We start from the raw sequence: 19,771 nt of genomic DNA, 5'->3' as shown, positions 1-19,771 counted from the left end.
AGTAGTGAACCAAGACGGCCGAGATCGTGTCACCTTTCCAAATGAAAATGTTCAGCTTCACGCAGCAAGAGGTAGTATAGACGTCGGCTGAATTTTAGGAATATTGGCTATACGAACGACATTTATACAGCAACTCACCGTAGCAAAGGGCTGAGTTACTGGGCACAAGAACTAACGCCAGTTAGTTTCAAGTTAATGTATCGAACATCATAACACATCTCAAAGTTAACGTATCAATTTAGCATTTCAAGTTAACATCTCTTCGTTAGCATTTGCTATAGAAACGCCGGCACGATTACAAACATTTCTCTTTACTTTTTCTCCCTAAAAGATAGCTTCTATGGTTCGTAACCAGAGCGTAATTAGATACTGACATGAGTTAACATCAATGTACCTTGCTTGTGCACATCTTCACTGGACGCAAATGCAAATACTGTATAGCTTATTCAAAAAAAGACATAGACTAATAATGCGAACGCGAGTTCGCTAGTGGTATAAAAAAATTCTTGGGAAGAAATAGCCATCGCAGATAGTTCCAGCCAGCAAGGAAAATGAAAAAGTCAGCGCTCAAAGATTGCCTTTTCTTGTAACACGGAGATATCAGGTACCCGATGTTTTCACATGTGCAGAGAGTTGCAGCCTTCGGTCCAGGAGAAATATTTCCGTTGTTCTGACCACTTCAGAGGCTGTTCGCGCACATTGAATGCTCAAAATGCCTTAGCTCGTAACGGAGTGCGATTAGGGATGTTTTAGGATAAATACTAACAAGCGGCCGTTATGCGACCTCAAAGTGGCTAACGCTGCACTGTGAGTAACACGAGCCGTGCAGAGATATTTTGCGCTCCTTAGGTTACCTGCACCTCGAAGTGAACCCTCTTGAAACCTTTCGAAGACTGAACTAGCCTTTCATCTGTTCTCAGTTCCTTAATAAGCTTTGAAGATGAAGCAATGAATGTAGCGCCAGTAGAAGAACATATCTACCCTTAATCAGGAATAATCAACATTTTTGAAGCTGTACGCGACGTGGTCTAGTATACACTGGTTATAATACCGAAAAGCTCTGTGAAATACCAATCCACATGAAGTAAGTATATTATCACATTATGGCAGAGGAAAACATTACCGAAAGAGTTTCTTGAAAATGCGATTCCAAACCTAGAGCCTTCACTTTCTGGATTTCTGCCGCTCCCTAAGACCCCAGGAATCATGAAGCAACGAGGCAACAGAGAGGCAAGCAAAGAACCGTCGATTCGGTATTTACCCGCAAAATTTGGTGACGTCAAAAGGGGTGCCGCGCGGCGTCGCCATTCAGGAGGATCACCAGTGAAAGGAATACACTGCAGTATTGCACAAGACATGTGGATGCCGGCCAAGAAGCCCGCGGAGCGTCCAACCTTGCCCAAACACTGAGCTGACAATGGCGTCGAGCGCGCGAACCTCGCGAAAGTTCGAACCCCTCCCCCTTTTTTTTCCTGTCTGTTGTCCCCTGTTTCTTGGGCTCTCATTTTTATTCCTTTCTGTTTTCTTCGTTTGTTGTTTCCGGTTTCACAGCGCAGGTCCTGAAAGATTCCTGAGAAGAGGAGGAGGAGGTGGAAACGAAGCGCGCACCCGGAGGGCTTGGCTCGGCTTGGCTAGGCTACGGTTGGATCGTCTTGGCTGAAAGCGAGACCGAGGGTTCTCCTCCTGTCAAGGGCTGTCGTGACACCCGATGGGATCAGCGCCGTTGGACGGCGCCAGCCAACACGCAGGACACATCGGGTACGTGAAAAATTGTCTCGCTAAGCAAGAGTCTCCCTCAGATCCTGACAGGTCAGACTCGAGACGCTGAAGGCTTCCTCTCTCAACTCCCTTGCAACAAAAAAAGAGAGAGAGAGACAGAGAGAGTGAAAAAAAGAAACCGGAAAGCATCCGAGCATTTCCTCTGCCGCCTCTTTTATCTGAAGGCGGTTTCTCGAGGAAAGCGGCAATTACTGAGCTTGGGAGGGCGCACTCAAGGCGAGGAAATATTTCATCGCGACGACGTTTCCGCGAAGTCGGTGTCCTCTGATCTGTGGCCGCAGAAAGGATATCGACTTGGATTTATGACCGTACCGAGTTATAAGTTAGGGCCCTCCTCGGAAGAAAGGAGAAAAGGAGCGACTCCGAGGCAGAATCACGCGAAGTCAGACAAAGAAGGGCCGAGATGTTTTTCGCGCTGTGAGGAGGGAGCGAAGAAAATGGAGAGTGGCTGAGAGAGGAGGTAAAAGGAAATCCACGAAACTACGCGCCAACAGCATAGACAATGGCGCCAGTGGTAGGTACCGAGGCGGTCGTTTCAAGATCGAATAGAAAAACGAGCGGCGAATAGGCGACGCGAGACAGGACTGGAGCAAGCTTGCGATTGGCTGCCGGACATCCTGTGTCCGTAGATGCATTTAGGCGGTCACTTTAGCCGCAGAACGCGACGAGGAGGAAAAAAAAGAAACTAAAGGCAAACATTGGAACACAAAGACCGACCGTGTTTTACGTTAGAGATGCTTCGGAAGAAAGCCAGACAGAAACGGAGAACATGATCACGATGTTAAAATCTTCTGACGAGTATTTAGAACTTGTTTCTTGTGAAGTGAACGTAAATGAGAAATGGTAGAGCGCAGCGAAAGGCGTTAGACATCGGAGTACATTGAGAGCCACCTTGAAGACCAGGTGAAAAAGATTTGTGCACAAAATCCACATTTTACCTCGAAGGTAAATCTGAGAGGCGGTAGATCAGTGTATACGATCCCAGAGCATTCGATATCAAAACCAGCCAAAGTAAAGGTTAGGCTTTGTACTGTACATATTTAGTTTCCTTGCACATGTTGAACTGCTTTTATCAGTAATCTTTGGCGTAAGAAATGCTGATACTACTAATTTCGCATTGCCAGCATCAGTAACTAAGAAAACAATACATTTTTCTAGTTTCCTTCCTTCCGGTGACTGTTGCCTTCTTTTTAAATGTATGTCATAACGAGCCCCTCATTTCCCTACCCTTTAGCATAAATGGTTTCTACTGCAGAGAGAGAGAGAGAGAGAGAGAGAGAGAAAGCAGACGTATAGTTCTTGGTTTCCTGATTTCTTTATTTCTTTGATATTGGTTTCGGTACATTTTGCCGTTCCATGTTGGTTACTTTAGTTAGGAGCAGCTCAGATGGTGTGTGCTTATTAGGTTCGTATGATCAGTAGCTACTAGCACATGCTGCCCGCTATCATAAAAACTGGCAACTTATGACAAGAAAGAAGTGGGCAACTAGTAACGTTGAAGGATGACTTTATGGTTACCAACATCCCTGTACATTACACCCAACAATACTGGGACGGCGGTCTTTTGCTTTCTAATGCATTCTTTGAGGCAGAAGGAACTCCGTCACACCTTCAACCTGATCGAAAAAATTAACTCGCAAGAGTATGACTTCAAGGGGTCAGTATTATCTAGCTTGACCATACACACTGAGAAGTCTGTCTGCAGAGTCACTTTACATCGCGCGCATTGTGGTGACGAATGTCATCGATTTCTCTGTATTCCCAACCTGAACTGCGGGCAGAAACCAAGCATCCGCCTCACGTTCAACAGACGAACAGAACGGAGAGAAATGCGCCGCAAAAAGTAGCGTGCAGGACGATTAGGACGCGCCATGCAATGCTATAAACTAGCTGAATTCCAGAGAAGAAGTTTACTGCACGCAGAGCCGATCAAATTTTCTCTTCAGTTAAATTCAGTTTTTAGCTTCTACCGCCGCAGCAACTGATATATCCCCACAATAGCGATGGTGCACAGAGTCGCTTCGGTAACGACGAATGAAAAGCAGTACAAAATGAAATAGCATAACTGCATTATACCGGCTCAGGCCGCGAAATATTTACTGCACGAAACATTCAACATCGACTAAATCAGATTAAATTTGGGCAAAGAAGGGCTACGCTGTCCTTGGCTTCAGGACAAGTTTGCTTTTTGAAGCTAAGTTGCTTTATGACGCATGCCCTTGCAATGTATAGTCTGCCATTAACCTGCCTGATCGAAAAAAAATAACTCGCAAGAGTATGACTTCAAGGGGTCAGTATTATCTAGCTTGGTGACGAATGTCACCATATTAGCGGCAGAGATAAAAGCTAGTGCCAATCGCAGGAATTCATATACATATTTTTATAAATGTCCGATTAGGTGTTGTTCAGTTAAGTCGTGTCGTTAGAAGCTTCTGCAACCGCATGCACTTGGATAAGCGATGTTGCATGCTTGCACAGGATTAATCGCAGTATAGCTGGGTAGTCGACTTTCGCAACGGCTGCTTTTTGTCCTTTCTTCCTCCCTATTTGTTGACGCTCAGGTTACAAGAGCATAACGTAATTCATCGTGGCTGTCTTGCACACCGTGTAAACATCGAGGCCGTTTGGATGCAAGCACCCTTGCGAAACATGCATTGGTGACACGATAACGTAATGTGTAGTGGTGTCCATGTTTTGAAAAGGCTGTGGTCATTTTAGCGTGATTCGTTCTGTCAGCTCCCGGAATAACATGTTCCTCATTTAGTTTGACACCTCTAGAATGAATGAAGCCGCGAAAAACAAGTTTTGTGCAGTGTTTGTATATCTGCGCTATTCTCAGGGAATATCAAGGTGTAGCAATATAAACGGGCGTTAAACAAAACACGTTTGCCATGCGCCACATCATATTTCTGTGCGATCGAAGGAGCAAATGCTTTAGCTGCTCCCTGGAGAACTGAAGAAAGGCAGCCAACAAAAACAATGCTAACCTTACTGAGACTTGAACAGGGTGAGCTGAAAAAATTATTACTGAGACTGCAGCTGACAGCGGTTGTGGGAGACGATACCTGGTTAGTCGTAAATGTGATGCCCCAATATGACATGTAACAGAATAGGATGAGAGGCTGTCATAATCAGGACGACTAATCCGTAACACGTCATATTACAAAAACATCGCCTTTAACAACGTGAAACACGAAATGTGAGCGACATTCTAACACACGATGTCTGCGTTCCTGCGTTTAAACTGCACGCAGAAATACAGAAGACTCGCTGTAAGACTTCTGTCCTCCCATTCAGCTCAATTGTTAGGTGCTAACTGCGGCAGATTGTGGAACAGTCGGTGCTGGGATGAAGCGCAGATTGAACGCATGCGTTCAAAGTTTTTCACCGTGTCCAAGACCCTCCAATCACTCTTAACTGCTATTTTGCGGTGGTGTTCTGAACACCAGCTCAATTCATTCCGTGGTCCGAGAAACGTGCGCCACATATTTGGACGTTCACGGCTAGGCATAGAGCGAAAAAACTGCAGTATTGTTACTGACGCCCATGCAGAGCAGAGGCCGTTGCCCTACGAGGCGAGGCACCACAGAGCTGTATAGGCTTGCCTTATGTGCCCATAGATACGAGTCGGAGCGTTGCACAAGCATACAGGCACTCGAAAAGTCAGGCAGCTGCAAAATACTGTAGTGCAAGGGGAACGACTGGGAAAAATTTGCCTGAGGAAACACGCTTATAAGATAAGTACAGGCGAAAGTACTCTGCGGCTTATACACGCGATGGGTTTCAGGCGAATCAAATATCAGTGGGAACGGCAGAGATAAGATTCAGTTTTACCAGGTTCATGTGGCGTAAAGTAGGGAAGCCCGGAAATGTAGCGTTTTATTAGCAATCCAGGTAATGGCAGGGCGGTAAACGCTCAACCAAGAAGGTTTAAAAAATAGACAAACAGGCAGAGCCTCTTGTCTGCGATGGGACACATCGTCCTGAACTAAGTATCGTGGCATTCTGTTGGAAGTCCCGCCTTTTTCTTTACACGACACGGAAACTATGCATGTCAGACCGCATGAACATTTGTCGTTTTCTTAATCTGGTCGTCATTTGCATGCGCCAGTCTTCTCAGCTACGCAAGCGAGGCGAGCGAGAACCTCATGATGGCTGCCGTGCCAGGAGCAATGCACAGAAGGCGTGCGGCGTACGTGAGCGAACGAGCGGAAAAATAAAAGCAAACACATAAAAACGCAACCCTCAAGAAACGAGGCAGGACACGTTGCGCGGTTTCTTAAGTCCCGATTTACATTGCAGGACGATTCAACGGTATAGGTACCCGTGTCCATATATATGCAAGTGCGAGGCGCCGGAACGTTGACACGAGCCGGCCGCGCGTATATGATTTGCATACATGAAAACAGAGAACGGTCCCGTCGACTCCGACGCTGTGTATACACCGAGCACGGAACACTAAACGGGCATGAGCTCCATCCCACAGAAAAAAAAAAAAATGAGAAAGGAAACCCAACACGAACTTTCAGCAGGCGAAACAAACTTTTGTCCCTTTCTCTCCTTTTATTCTAATCTTTCCCATGTTCCCTCCGGGATTGTTCGAACGAAAATTTCGCCCGCTATGCGCGCGTATACGATTGTCGTATAGTGCGGAAACGAAGGGGGCAACGCTCGCCGAAGGCGGAAGAACCGAGGTAGAAGAAAGCACAGACCGCGTCGTCATCGTCATAGTCGTCAAGAGATGTCGCCGCCAGACAACGGCCTCCCCCGAAGATATCGGAGCCTATTTCCATTCCGGAGGCATATTCGCGAACCACACGGCAGCACCCGAAGCGGCGCCGACGACTGCAGCGTGCATAGCAGAGTGTGTATACGGCAGGCAGGGATGGGAGGGTTTTTCCCGCTCGGCTGTTACGATAATATATCAGCGTATTATGCCGCATATCTGCATGCGAACGCACGGAGTGAATGGCTCGGGCTGCCTTATCTGCAATTTCGGAGGCGTGCAGAGAGAAAGAAAGAAAACGAAAGAGAGAGCAGAGTGTATTCTCCGCTATACCGACGACGACGTCGTCGTCGTGGCGTAGCGTCACTAACGCTACCGCTACCGCGCTGGAAGCAGGCCGGTTGCGCGCCGTCGCCTACGGCGACCATATATGCAGAATCGGACTCGTGTATGCGGGCCCGCGGCGGTGTACACTGCGGCTTGTACGCACTGTGTGCGAGCAGGCATGCATCGAGGTGTGCCCCCCCCCCCCCCCCCCCCCTCCTCTTATTTTTCCGCATTGCGCGCAAAGGCAACGGCGGAGGTCTATATGCGCGAACGCGCCCGATTCGACGATATTGCGCCATAGAGTCGCTCCGTCGTATAATGGGCGCGCAGGACGACAACTGCCTCTGTGTGTATGGGTATATATGCACACTGCTCGAGGGCATGCACGGTGGGAATATTAGGTTTTGCTTGTTTGGAGGAGGAAGCTTCCTTTGAAGGGGTATATCGCAACGAGCAGCCGCGAGATGCAAAAGAAACTCGAACGTACGTTTTGGAATGTTACGAAGAACGTTCGCGCAGAAATTGTCGATGCCGAGTGCAACGCACCGTAATACGCGTATGGGAACAAACGATCGCGATAGCGTTGCTCTGTGCGCCACAGAGAAGAGCTTAGTGGATGCATTTTACAACCGCGCCTTCCACGTCCGACACTAACGGAGTGGTAAAGTAATAGCTTCGCAATGCACGGGCAGCTGCGGACACGTCGACAGGCTGGCGTTTAAATTTTACGGTTTCTAACCCGCGGTATCAGCGTCATCAACTTACGGGTCAATGAATGAGCGCGCACCGCGAAGCGGGTACACAACTGCTGTGGGTACTGATCTCAGGCGAGATAGAGTGCGAAAGCAAGGGTGAAAAAGCGCACGCCGACCACATACGGCTATGAAAGGTCTCTTTCACAGTCACTTCGCTCTTTTCATGCCACGGCTAGTGTAGCGACACGTAAGAGTGAACTCCATTTATTTCCTCACGATGCCACGCTCTCTCTACGAACACACACGACAACATTGCTTGTGAAGGGATTATAAAGGCACCAGGAGAAGAAAACTCAAGAAGAGCACAGTTGGGGTGCTCTCAATTCCTTGTCGTGCGCTGTTGTGCAAGGTTTTGCTTACTGAGGCGGTATGCAGGTATATGCTTGCCTTGAGAAGGTGTTCATAACAGTTATAGTGGTAGCTATAAGGCGGAGACTTACAAGTAATGACAATACAATAGTAACTCTAAAGGGGCTTTCACTGAGGTAAGGATCTCCCACATTGGCGGTCTGAAAGCCTTGCGTGTGTTCTTTGTAGCACACGCTTGTGTTTCTGAGCTGCGAGCAAGTATTCCACTTGACAGGCATCATATAACCATAAGGATGTTCACATGCAAGCAGCAATGCTCTTTATCTCTGACAACTATGGAAAATCTTGGCTCTGGTTACAAAGAGAAAACTAAATGGAGAAATTAAGTTTAAAAATACAACGACACGTAAGTTTTTAGCCTCACTACAACTTTTATGCTCAATACATTACCACTGACAGTACACGTCTGCAGTGAAAATATAACGACGGGGCGAAATGGTAAAAGGCCAGACAGTTGCAACTGAGCAAAGTGGAAGTTTGGGCTAGTTGGTAAGTCATGATTTCGAAAGGGGCTTAGCGCACAGGAACAAAGAAATGTGAAAGACGTAGGACAAGCGCTCGCCTTGTGTCCCTCTCATGTCCTTGATTCTCGCGCGCTATACACCCCTCCAAATTGCAATTGAAACATTTAAAAAAAATACAGGAACATCATGCAATTTGATGCGAGAAAGCTGCGATAACAGTTTGATTTGTCCTCGATGATTACTTTGATCTCCTTCCCGCAGAGGGCGCCGGCGCTTTCGCCAAGTGCCACTGGAACTGCTATCACAGTAAAGCACAGCTCGTGATGAGCAGCGGAGTGTAAGCTGGGCACAGAAGTGCATATGAGATGCTAATCAGAGCTCGGAGGTCATTTGCCGAGATGGAGGTGGCGGGGACGGCAAAATTATGTCAAACTCTGGAATAGGTTTTACTCCTACCTAAGCTTCTCTATGAGGCTTCCCTTTCTAGGCACACAGGAAATTCGTGGAGGCATTTTAACGGATAAGCGCACGGCACTTTAAAACAGATGAACGGACGTACGTCAGCTCTTTCTCTGTCAAAGGAAATGAACATTAAAAAGAATGCTGAAAGTATTCTGCTACGAATAGGATGCGATGGTTATACTGAAAAGTGAACCATTTCTAGAAGAGAAAAAACGGAATCAACGTGGCATAGTTGAAATGGGGCCGCGTAGTTTTGAAGAAAAGTTGCAGATATAGAATAAAAATTTCACAGCGCGCAATAATGCCAAAAACAGTGAGCATTCAGTGCTTAAGAATACGACAGCGTGTTGCTCACGCGGAAATCATTTTGAATCTGCTTAGTACTGCGTCCTTTGCGACTACTGCGGATCGGCTATAGGGGAGGGAGGGACTTTATTTTAACAACAAAAGAGAAACTTAATGTCCTCAAGGGTGGGCTCCTACTTTTCCAAGAGTCTGGGCTTCACGGAGAGCCCTGTGCATTAGCCACGCTTGGCTAGCTGGTTGAGTAACTCCCAGAGTGGAATGAGTGTCTGCAATGTGACTGCCGTTGCTCTTCATTGAACCCCGTGATAAACTTAAACTACCCCTGCCTCCCTCACATCCCACGCCCGTTCTCGCGATCTCCAGATTTTCTTCTCCAATACCATAGTACGCTCCTTAAAAAATATCGCGTTATTCATGCAGCCAAGAATTTACCATAAAATTCCGAGAAAAAAAACCATTGCCACTCTAATTAACAAGCCAAATAAATCAAGCCTAGAACAATGGCGGAGGAAGTTTCGGTGGGCGAGCTATGGAGTTCACGGACGTATGTCATATCGAGGCTACAAGCAGTCTTCGAAAGGTAATATGTTTATAATGACGATGAAATATTCGTAAAAAATCTCATGAATCGCTTCATGCAGCTGACGTACGCTGGTGGAAGTTATATCCTGCACAGTTACCCGATGAATACAGCACATGCATGTGCCTCGACGCAAATGCTTTGTGAGCGCTTTCTGTTGCCAGGACGGGATCTTGAGATAGTATGAGAACAGACGCCGCACGCCATCTAAAGTTGAAACCCAGATACATTGTTGTCATACCAAGAGCACGTCAATCGTAAACTATAATAATTCTTCCAGAAGGACAGCCGGACGTTATCCGCACCGATATTTTTCAACGAATTTCTACGTCCAGCTAGATTTCGCTGTTTTCGTAAGATTATTCATCTGCGCCAGATACAAAAGTGCTCTACCTGATAGAATTGAGTCATCTCTTGTGATTTCATGGCAGCATATTTTGGGTTTAATAGTGGAATGGCTGCCATATCCACGCGATGACGCCTGCTGTATAACAATGTAACAGCTTAAGTTTTGTGTGCAGCAGTTACTAAACTCTTCAGTTACATAAAGCCCTGATGAAAGTGCTGTATATTCCTGCATGCCTTTTACTTTCCAGAGTCTTCCGAAAGCACAAAATTGTTTTTTTTGGCCAGTTTGTCTGACCTTTTACTAACGAGATTATCAAAATGCACACTTTTAAACTTGCGTCCACATGCATAGGTTATAGTACCGCTGGTAGTGATACTGCATAGTCGATGACTGAGAATGAAAATGACACCGACTAAAAGTGCGGACAAAATACACGAACACGCAAGACATCGGCGAACACACCAGCTCTGAATGGAGCGTACTCGATGAAAGAGGCGCCATGAAGCAACCAAATGAAAATTTGGCAGTATCAACAAATGCTGAAGGCATATCGTAGAACTGCCGAAAACACGTTGCGGTACGAACTCCATTCAATGTTATGCGTACTTTATGACATAAATTTTTATGTAACTTCTTTGTGCTAACATTCAATGCAATGTGCAGGGAAAATTAAAAGACTACAAAGGAATAATGTAGCCCTATCGTACAGCACGTAACACGAGTGTCCGCATTGTGTTCGTGCTCCTCAGATTTATATGGCATTCATCTAAAATTTCCTGTATTTTGTCTGAAATTAACCGATCTGAAGACTACTGCATTTTACACTGAGCGCTCAATGTTTTAGATGAACACATTTGCTTTGAGAATTGATTTCATGTCGTTTGTGAGCGGTGTAGCACAGCGCAGGAGTATTAGCGTGAAGAAAGGAAAACTGAAAACTCTACTAACCTGTTTCCCGAATAGCTCTTATTATCTCGATGTTTGGCATCGTAATATCGAGTATGTTACGACAGTATGCAGAAATATTTTCGCGTTTCATCACTATTGAGATGATCAACCAAGTAATAACTGACAACAGGTAACATTTAACAATGCCCGACTCACTGCAGGATAATTTCAGCCACGAATATTTACGGCCTGTCTCAGGAAAATGTAGAAACGTTGTGGCAGCCATAGCCACCGCAAGCAAATCAGAAACCGATTTCTCAAAACCGTTTTAACTTAGAGCGGTCTTCGTTATTCGACAACACTCTGGCTATGTCACACAACAGACCGTGAAAACTGCCGAGCAGCCAAACCGTTCTGATGAGTTCAACGGCTCGAAAACTGCAATTTGGTGACGACACCGAGTGTAGCTTTCACAGTGCTGCAGCCTTCATGATGTGTGGCGGTGTACTTCGTCTGTCTATGATATATACATAGTGGCCGGATGTATTATAGTGCACTCAAGAAGCATAAGGTCAAGTGCATGGAACTGCGAGTTCTGGATAGCTTAGCGAAGTCAAATCGTCGAAGTAAGGTAAAGGTAAGCAATAGATAACTTCGAGAAACTAATAACATGCCATGTCTTATCAATCTGCCCAGCTATCCATCCTTCTGGTCGAAATTTACGGAGCCCTTCACTACGGCGGCCCTCATTGCCTGAGTCGCTTTGGGACGTTAAACTCCAATAAACCAATCAGTCTAATCAAAATAGACTTACGTTCGTCGCCAGAATGCAATGAGGTAATTGCAACAATTTCGCATCATCAGATTAAAAGTGTCGGGCAAGCTGTGTTCATCTGAGACAAAGCTGACGGAGCAAAGAAGTTGTGAACACACCAGAGAAAATAAAGACTTGCTTCTTTTGCAGGGACAAAATTTTACCAAAATCATAATGCTTGCGAGGCCGCCAAATATACGACCGTATTCAAGCACCAAGCGAACACGTAGCTAAGTAGATTAGCATCTACCTGTGCAATTTCCAGCTCATAAGTTTTAGATAACGCTGTTTAACGGAGGCTTCAGTCACAAACTGCTTCTAGGTACACTAAAAATTATATGTGAGTAAAGCGCTGCTATGCCCGTTTTCTAAAACTTTTTTGAAGGATGAATCATTGTTACTTCAGTTGAAAAGGGGTGATGGAGCTCTATGAGATATGTACAATCTTGGTCAAAAGTCTTAAGGCCAAAGGCTTTTCGCTTAAGCCCTACAATAGAGCTTGGTTTGGTTTATGGGGTTTAACGTCCAAAAGCGACTGAGGCTATGAGAGACGCCGTAGTGAAGCGCTCCGGAAATTTCGACCACCTGGGGTTCTTTAACGTGCGCTGACATCGTACAGTACACGGGCCTCTAGAATTTCTCCTCCAAAGAAATTCTAGCCGCCGCGGCCGGGATCGAACCCGCGTCTTTTGGGTCAGCAGCCGAGCACCATAACCACTGAGCCACCACGGCGGCTCCACAGTAGAGCTATTACGACACTATTAAAAACCGAAGGACCTTGAAATACCAGCAAAAGGTTTCTTCTGGATGAAGAGAAGCTCTCTGCTTGACTTTCGTTTTGAATGATCCGCTGCACGGAGCATTCTAGGGACATTCATTTCGCTGGAGGTGAACGCTGTGGCCTTAGAACTTCTTACCAGGACTGCACGTAACAGATTTCTGAAATGTAATACGCATTTGCGAATGACAGACCGTGCAAGGGACGGAAAAATGAATATTTGGCAATTATGAACAAATACAGTGCGTACGGTCGTTGGGCTGTAAACAGATATATATCATGTAATGATATTTCGCAGTTCTTTAATGTGAAACATGCAGATATGTGGACCAAGGTGTGAGCTTTATTTAATGTGCGCCCGACGGGATATACAAATCAGCAGAGTCTACACAACTTAAATTTACAAGCAATTATTTAATTTTTTAACTTTATTATTACAATTTTACATATTTAATTAACAATATAGAGTACAATCAGTCAATAAGTTGCAAGCCCATAGCAGTGTCACGACTGGCATAAGAGAAAATGCGGATGAACTCCAGCGCTATTCAAATGAGCGCGGCGGCATTCACTTATTGACACACAAAAAAAAGTTCAAGGCCTGTCCTGTGAATGGTTCACAGAAGAACCAGCAGTACGGCAAAGAATGAAAAGGACAATAATTCGAAAGTAAAGGTCACACTGCGCAGACTGCGCTTGCGTTTAAACTTCCCCCGACAATGCAGTAAAATGGTCCCACCATTGCTTCTACCAGTATGCGTTGTGCGCGCACAGTATGCATTTATGACTCAGATCACGTGACAGTGGTGAAGCCAAATGTCTCTAGCACCAAATAAATCTGCCAAATATGAGAAAATCAGAGACAGATCATTAGGGACGGCTTATTACCTTCGCTCCGACGCTCAAACGCGCAGCAGTGTAGCCAACAGAGCTACAGTCATGCTGGTTGAAACCAACGCCGAATACAGTTACCAGCTAGTATATTTCACAATAGCGCTCGATATCCGACAGTCGCCGCGCAGCTTCACAGTGCTGCTGTGAAAAGAACCACTCTCCTGCAAAGTTCACTTCAATTTAGTCTCTCTTTTGATGCAGACGCTGTTTTCTATACGTGTACTTATCAGTACCAAAGTAATGACTACTTTTTGAATGGATTAGATCTCTCTACATTTATCTTTACGTAGACAGAACAGTGCGTTCAGCACGTCAGAAAAACAGAACGGCTACGACGATATCCGGAAACTGAAAGGGCTCTCACGAAGGCTGGCTCAATGTCTAGCTAGCTATCTTCTTGGAAGAGGCACATGAGTTAAAACACTCATGAGACGCACCCACGAACATGCATACAAGCGGGCACACGCTGGCAAATATTTACCTAGTCGTAAGATATCGATGTCCCGAAAGGGGCCTGGCATAGATTAGTCTTGTGCATCGCAATGAGTGCCGTGCCTGGAGGCCGACCGCGCGCCCTTGGTTCGAGCTCTTAATAACGCCGCATGTCTAATGAGGGATTGAAAGAGTACTTCAACGAACCATACCAACTATACGCAAGAACTAAAAATAAAAAAAGCCGGGTTCAGTGTTCCGCTGAACACTGCACAGCACCCCCGTGAATAAGAGATAGTTAATAGAGAATAAAACCTAAATTTATACAGGGAGAAAACAGCTGGGCGGCTGTCGTATTGGGATGAGGCCATCAAGAACCAGTTCCTGGGAGTAATGGTAAAGTGATGACCGATTGCGTTTAGCTCCGGCATGCTCTATAAGGTTACGAAGCACGCACAAGTAACGTGAACTCGTTTAATGTCTCCTGATATCTGCACGTCGTGCGAAAGCTAAGAAACTAGAAATAATTAAATATAAGCAGGCGGCAGTACTGACACAGTTATCTGAGGCTTTTTAGACGTAACCCATTCCTCTTCAACATGACAGAAAGCACGAGCAACTCATCACAACATAAAGAGAATTTCGGGGCGCAATCGAAATGCAGCATATTATCGCTGGCTATAAATAGGTTCATTTATTACGCTGCCATGAGAACCTACTTCTATCCGGATAGCTACCAAAGCAATGAACTACGCAATCCGAAAGCACGGTCTTTTATGCTTCCACGTTCGTTCACAAGTTCAGCTAACGTTGCCGTCAAGTTCGAAAGTGAAGGTGCACCATAAAAAACTCCTTTTTGCTGCGCTAATAAAATTATAATTAAAAAATAATTTAAAAAATCTAGTGACGCTGTGCGCGGCCTCCTGTAAGAGGTTTCGTTCAGACACACGCTCGCATTTCAGTTTGCATCAACAGTACTCTGAATGTATGAAGTGCCGCAGAAAAAGAAATTACAAACATATTTCGAAGTCGTGTTAGCGCGCACTCGTGTTCGGACATAGACTAGCTTTTTTTCTTTACGTGAGAGACGTATACCTGGGCAGTATGAAAGCTTATAGAGTAGTGGTTAAGCGTACCAAACCGGTACACCAGTAGAAAAAGAGAGAGAGCAAGATTTTAATGCATACAGGAGAGACCAAAAAGACAACAAAGCTAAAATGCTGTCACTAAGACTAACACCGTGGAGCTTTAGAATCAATCTTTTTAAATACTCATTTTTATCCGCGCAAGGTAACAGAATGGAATGAACTCTTCCCTGAAGCACTAAACAGCATCAATTCCATTGGTAAGATTGCTTATTGAGTGAGAACTGCTGAGCTGTTTCTTGTTCATGTCTCATTCATGTTTGTTTTCCTGCAATCCCTTAGCGAAAAAGAGGATGTGCTAAAAATGCATTTCAAACGTATTGTAGTAATTTGATATTTATTTCGCATTTTTTTGTCCCTAGGCTTAAACTGCAATACGAATGCTTTCTAAGTATACTAGGAATAATATTTTAAACGTTCTTAAAAATACGTGAAAAGTACATTTTTGCCCACTTAGCATATTTATAATGCATTAAAAATATAATAAAAATATACATTAGAAATATACTAAAAATATACATTTAATACATTAAAAATGTGTTTACTCGGACTTAAAAAAAGTCTGTTGGGCGGCTACATGGAATGACACGGGTTAATTCTTCAACTGGAGAACAAATCGTACACGGGTATTTATCATTAATCAACAGGAGTCTAATATTATAAGGTCACGTGATTGAATGGGAACGGCAGATACCTACACACAGCATACCAAGACGACAGTGACACAGCAAACAACAAATCCTACGACAAGCGCAATGCTTGGCTTGCGGTATATATACCCAGCGAAAGCGACGCACTATTTTGCTCGGTGAGGCCTTTTTTTGCGCAAATACTGTGGGCTGCCAAATTATCGCAGAAGTACCCTACTGGTCGCGTTCGAATCTGGGGTTAATTGAGAACGGAATTGCTAGTTGAAACTTGCGTCAGGCCCAGGTCAGGAGTCGAACTGTCAACCAACAGATACATGGGCGTGTAAGGGAGCCGGTCTGCCCTGCCAGACGGGGTCCTTTCCGCTGGCTTATTCGGACCCAGAAGTACCCAAGGCGCTTTTGCTGGTAAAATGCTATCACGTTCTCACACGGAAATGTTCGAATGACATTGAGTGGAATGACATTCGAGAATAGGAATGACATTCGGACTCGACGGACTGCCGCGGTGCTGCACGACACTTTCGAAACGCATTCGAAAGCCTCAGCTCGTTTTCAGTGTACAGCGACGACGACGACGGCGGTCACACTCGTCCGACAACGACAGTATATATCACGCTGAACAACAGCATGTAATTATAGTGAAATATCTAGTTTACTATAATATGATTCTAGAGGGACACGTTTTTCAGGCCAACGACACCGACGAATCCGGTCGGCGGACGGTCAGCCTTGTCGGCGGCTGGTCAGCCTTGTCGGCGGCTGAGCGAGAGCACGGTGATGAGGCGGCGGTGTGTATATGATCGCGCTTCTAAATGAGCGAAACGAACGGCTATATTTCACGTGTGCACACCTGAACACTCACCAGCGATAAGCGCTTGCCAGATCAATTTCAATCGACGACGGCTCTGTTCCCTTCCGCGACGGCTAGGCCCAGCGAGTTCGCAGGGTTGGATCTGTGATTTCGGCGGTTGTGAAGAGCGAATCACAAGCTTTAGGGTATGCAAATGGTCACCAGGTGTAGTTTTGGCAACAGTGACCTGAAATCAACTATTGCTTACATCGCAGGGCACGCGTACGATGAACGGGAATCGCCGGTGTGACCCAGACTGCCGAGCCGTGCTTTACGGCCAGCAGCAGTCGTCGCCGTCGCTAGCTTGTGGATAACAAGTTAGGCCGTTTCAGTTAAAGCGAACAGTCGCCAGACATACTTCTGGATAAAGTAGCTTAAAAAAAAGTACTGGTCACGTCGGAGAAAGCCGGGACAAGAAGCGAGAAGCGCCAGTCTTGCGCGATGCCAACAACCCGGCTTTCTCAGGCGTGCGATCGCATCATCGCTTCCCACACATTGTCGCACTGCGTAAACAAGCACGAGTACAACCAGTAAAAAAGAAAACAGATTGTTTAATAGAACGAAAGCGCAGATTGCGTTTTATGTTATGTAAACAAGCGATGTAAACAACAGTATGAGTGCAGTCGTCCTCATCGGCGCACTCCCGGGGAAATTTCATGCTGACGCGGTTGATATTCATTGGCGTAATATTATCTTCAAGCACTCCCTTAGACAGAACACGTGTAGCATCGTTAGATGACATTCGGCTGGAAGGCATTCGAAGCGCCCGTGTAGCAGGGGTATAAGTGGTGATCACCTTCCTGCTAGAAGTTAGCATAAACGAAAGGATGACAAGAAAGGGAAAGTTTTCACTCTTCGCTGAAATGTCATTTCGAGCCCTAGATTGTTCCACGGTAGCTTGAAGTGTAATGCAAATATGTTTACGCGGACAACCCATTTGTTAGAATTTAAATATACTTCAGACGGATTAATTACGTATTTACGAAAGTACACTTTAAATAGATGGCCAGCACCAAAATGCGATGTCCCGAAACTCGATTTTGAGCATTAGATTGTTCAACGATTGTAGTGCGCTGCAAACATGCTAATGCGGACTGCCAATTTGGTAGAATTTCAGTGTTCTTTGGACGAATTAATTGCGTATTTACGGAAGTACACTTCAAATACATTGACGACATGCAAATGCCATTTCCCGAAACGCGATTTCGAGCACTCGACTGTTCAACGGCAGCTAGAAGTGTGCAAATACGTTTAAAAGGACTGCCCGTTTGTTAGAATTGAAGTATATTTCGGATGAATTAATTTCATATTTACGAAAGTTCACTTTTAATACATTGACAAGATGCTAAAACTGCATACATATTTTTTCACGTATTTGAAAAGTGCTCGAAGTATGCTTTAAGTGAGGTATTTTTGGCACATTTTAAAAATATATTTCGAATACCGAGCATGAATTTTCAGAAACGTATTTCCGACATATTTTTGGTGCATTCATGAATACAAAATATGTTTAAAATACATTTTAAATAGTCCACCGTATATTCCAAACGTATTAGTTTTTGCTAAGGGATGTTATTTGCTGTTTGTTTTTACGTATTTTCGCCTCTTCTGCAAGGACTCATTTTAGGGTCTGCAGTATACTACAAATAAATTAAATAAAGCGTGCTAGAATGCGCTTTGGACGATCATCAGAGCTGACTAAAATTAAAGTGTTTTCAAGCACCAGAAATCGAATTTGCATCCGAGGGCCGCGGTTTCTTTCATATCTTTGGCTTATATCGCAGTTATAAGGCCTCACATAAGTTGCGAACCAATGTAAACTCTGCAGGAATGTGCAATTTAAAATTCGCAAAAAAAAACACGCTCTACCTTCCGCTCTCCATTAAGCCTACTCTCCGAACAAATCTTTCAATACTGAGCAATTTCAGAAGCGGGCCTCGCGGTTGAAGGAGATAAACTCAACTCGCAAACAGGCTGCCAAATTTTCATCCTCCAAATTGGCACATGCAAAGAGTATACCAGCTTCCTCTTCGAGCTGTTTGATGTATTTGTATAGGAGGCTCCAAAGTAGGACAGCCTTTTACTGAATGCATATGACTTCGATCTTAGGAAAAACGCCTTCCAAGAAATCTCTGTATACATGCCTGTGCTAGACCTCTCCATCGCTTTCGATGCGGCAAGTTACCACGTCTTGCATCACCAAACCACCTAGGTAGCTGCGTTAATGACGGCTGACCACGACGTCGTAAATGATGGCAATTTTGATGGAAAGCAACCAATGATAGACTTTTTGGCAGCTATTTTGAAATATACGTGTTCGACGTTCACAGCGCAAAGCGTACATTGTTTTCCTAGTGGCATTTTTCTTCAAGCGGCGATCACGTGGCAGAACCGATAAACGCTGCGCAAGGCACAGAGAGGTTCCATTCGTTTAATTACTCAACTGAAATTATCCGCGTTTTCACAGAAAAATTATTCCTCGTTCGTTGCACGACAACTGTTACGCTTCAAAACATGATCTCGCATAAACTATCGCATTCAGCACATAACGTTACGTCCATAATTCTGCCCTTTAAGCGCACTCGAGGGCTATTTGCTTCTGAGGTTTATAAACCAAGTTACATAGGCAAGAAGGCAAAGAAGGAAAAGAACAAAATATTCAACGGGAATTTAAGGCCTCTTTAATGCAACAGCCTAAAGAGCACTCAGTAGTATAATGCACTGTTTCACCGCTAAAATCACTGCAGATTTCTTCTTTAGTACATTTAGGAAGCAGTAGACTGTGTGGTATAAATTTTTTTTTGCCCACACTTTGCATAGAATCCCGTTCCCATGGTATGGAAACTTCACAGTTCTTTAAACTTTGTACAAAATGCGCCTCTCTTGTACCCTGCTCTGCGAATGGGACTAAAATAAAGCACTACTTACTGCTTCGCTCGACGTTCCGAGCTAGACTTGACAAGAATGCCGCGCGTAAATGCGTGTCAGTGTATGTAAGCAAGCTTCAATATAAAAGGGAACACAGTAAGAGCATTCAGTCAGTGATTATTTGGAGGTACGAGCGATAAGCGCACTTTTTACCGTTATAAGAAGTTTTCCTCTAAGTTTACAATACATTGAAGATGTTTTAAACTTAGGCGCCAAATTAACAACAGATTGCCTTCGAATGTGCGAAACGACACTTCACTTTTATACTGAGGCTA

General features: G+C 44.8%; 1 protein-coding gene across 1 annotated transcript in view; it reads right to left on the bottom strand.

Moving 5' to 3' along the window:
- LOC149339614 (homeotic protein ultrabithorax-like) overlaps positions 1 to 19,771 on the bottom strand; it is a 107,041-nt gene that overhangs the window by 23,013 nt on the left and 64,257 nt on the right. The gene's annotated exons all lie outside the window — the stretch shown is intronic.

This window comes from Amblyomma mixtum, chromosome 6, assembly GCF_055824585.1.
Source record: "Amblyomma mixtum isolate Tamu chromosome 6, ASM5582458v1, whole genome shotgun sequence".
NCBI lineage: Eukaryota > Metazoa > Arthropoda > Arachnida > Ixodida > Ixodidae > Amblyomma > Amblyomma mixtum.
The sequence above is the reverse complement of the archived record's forward strand: the minus strand, read 5'-3'. Positions and strand labels throughout refer to the sequence as shown.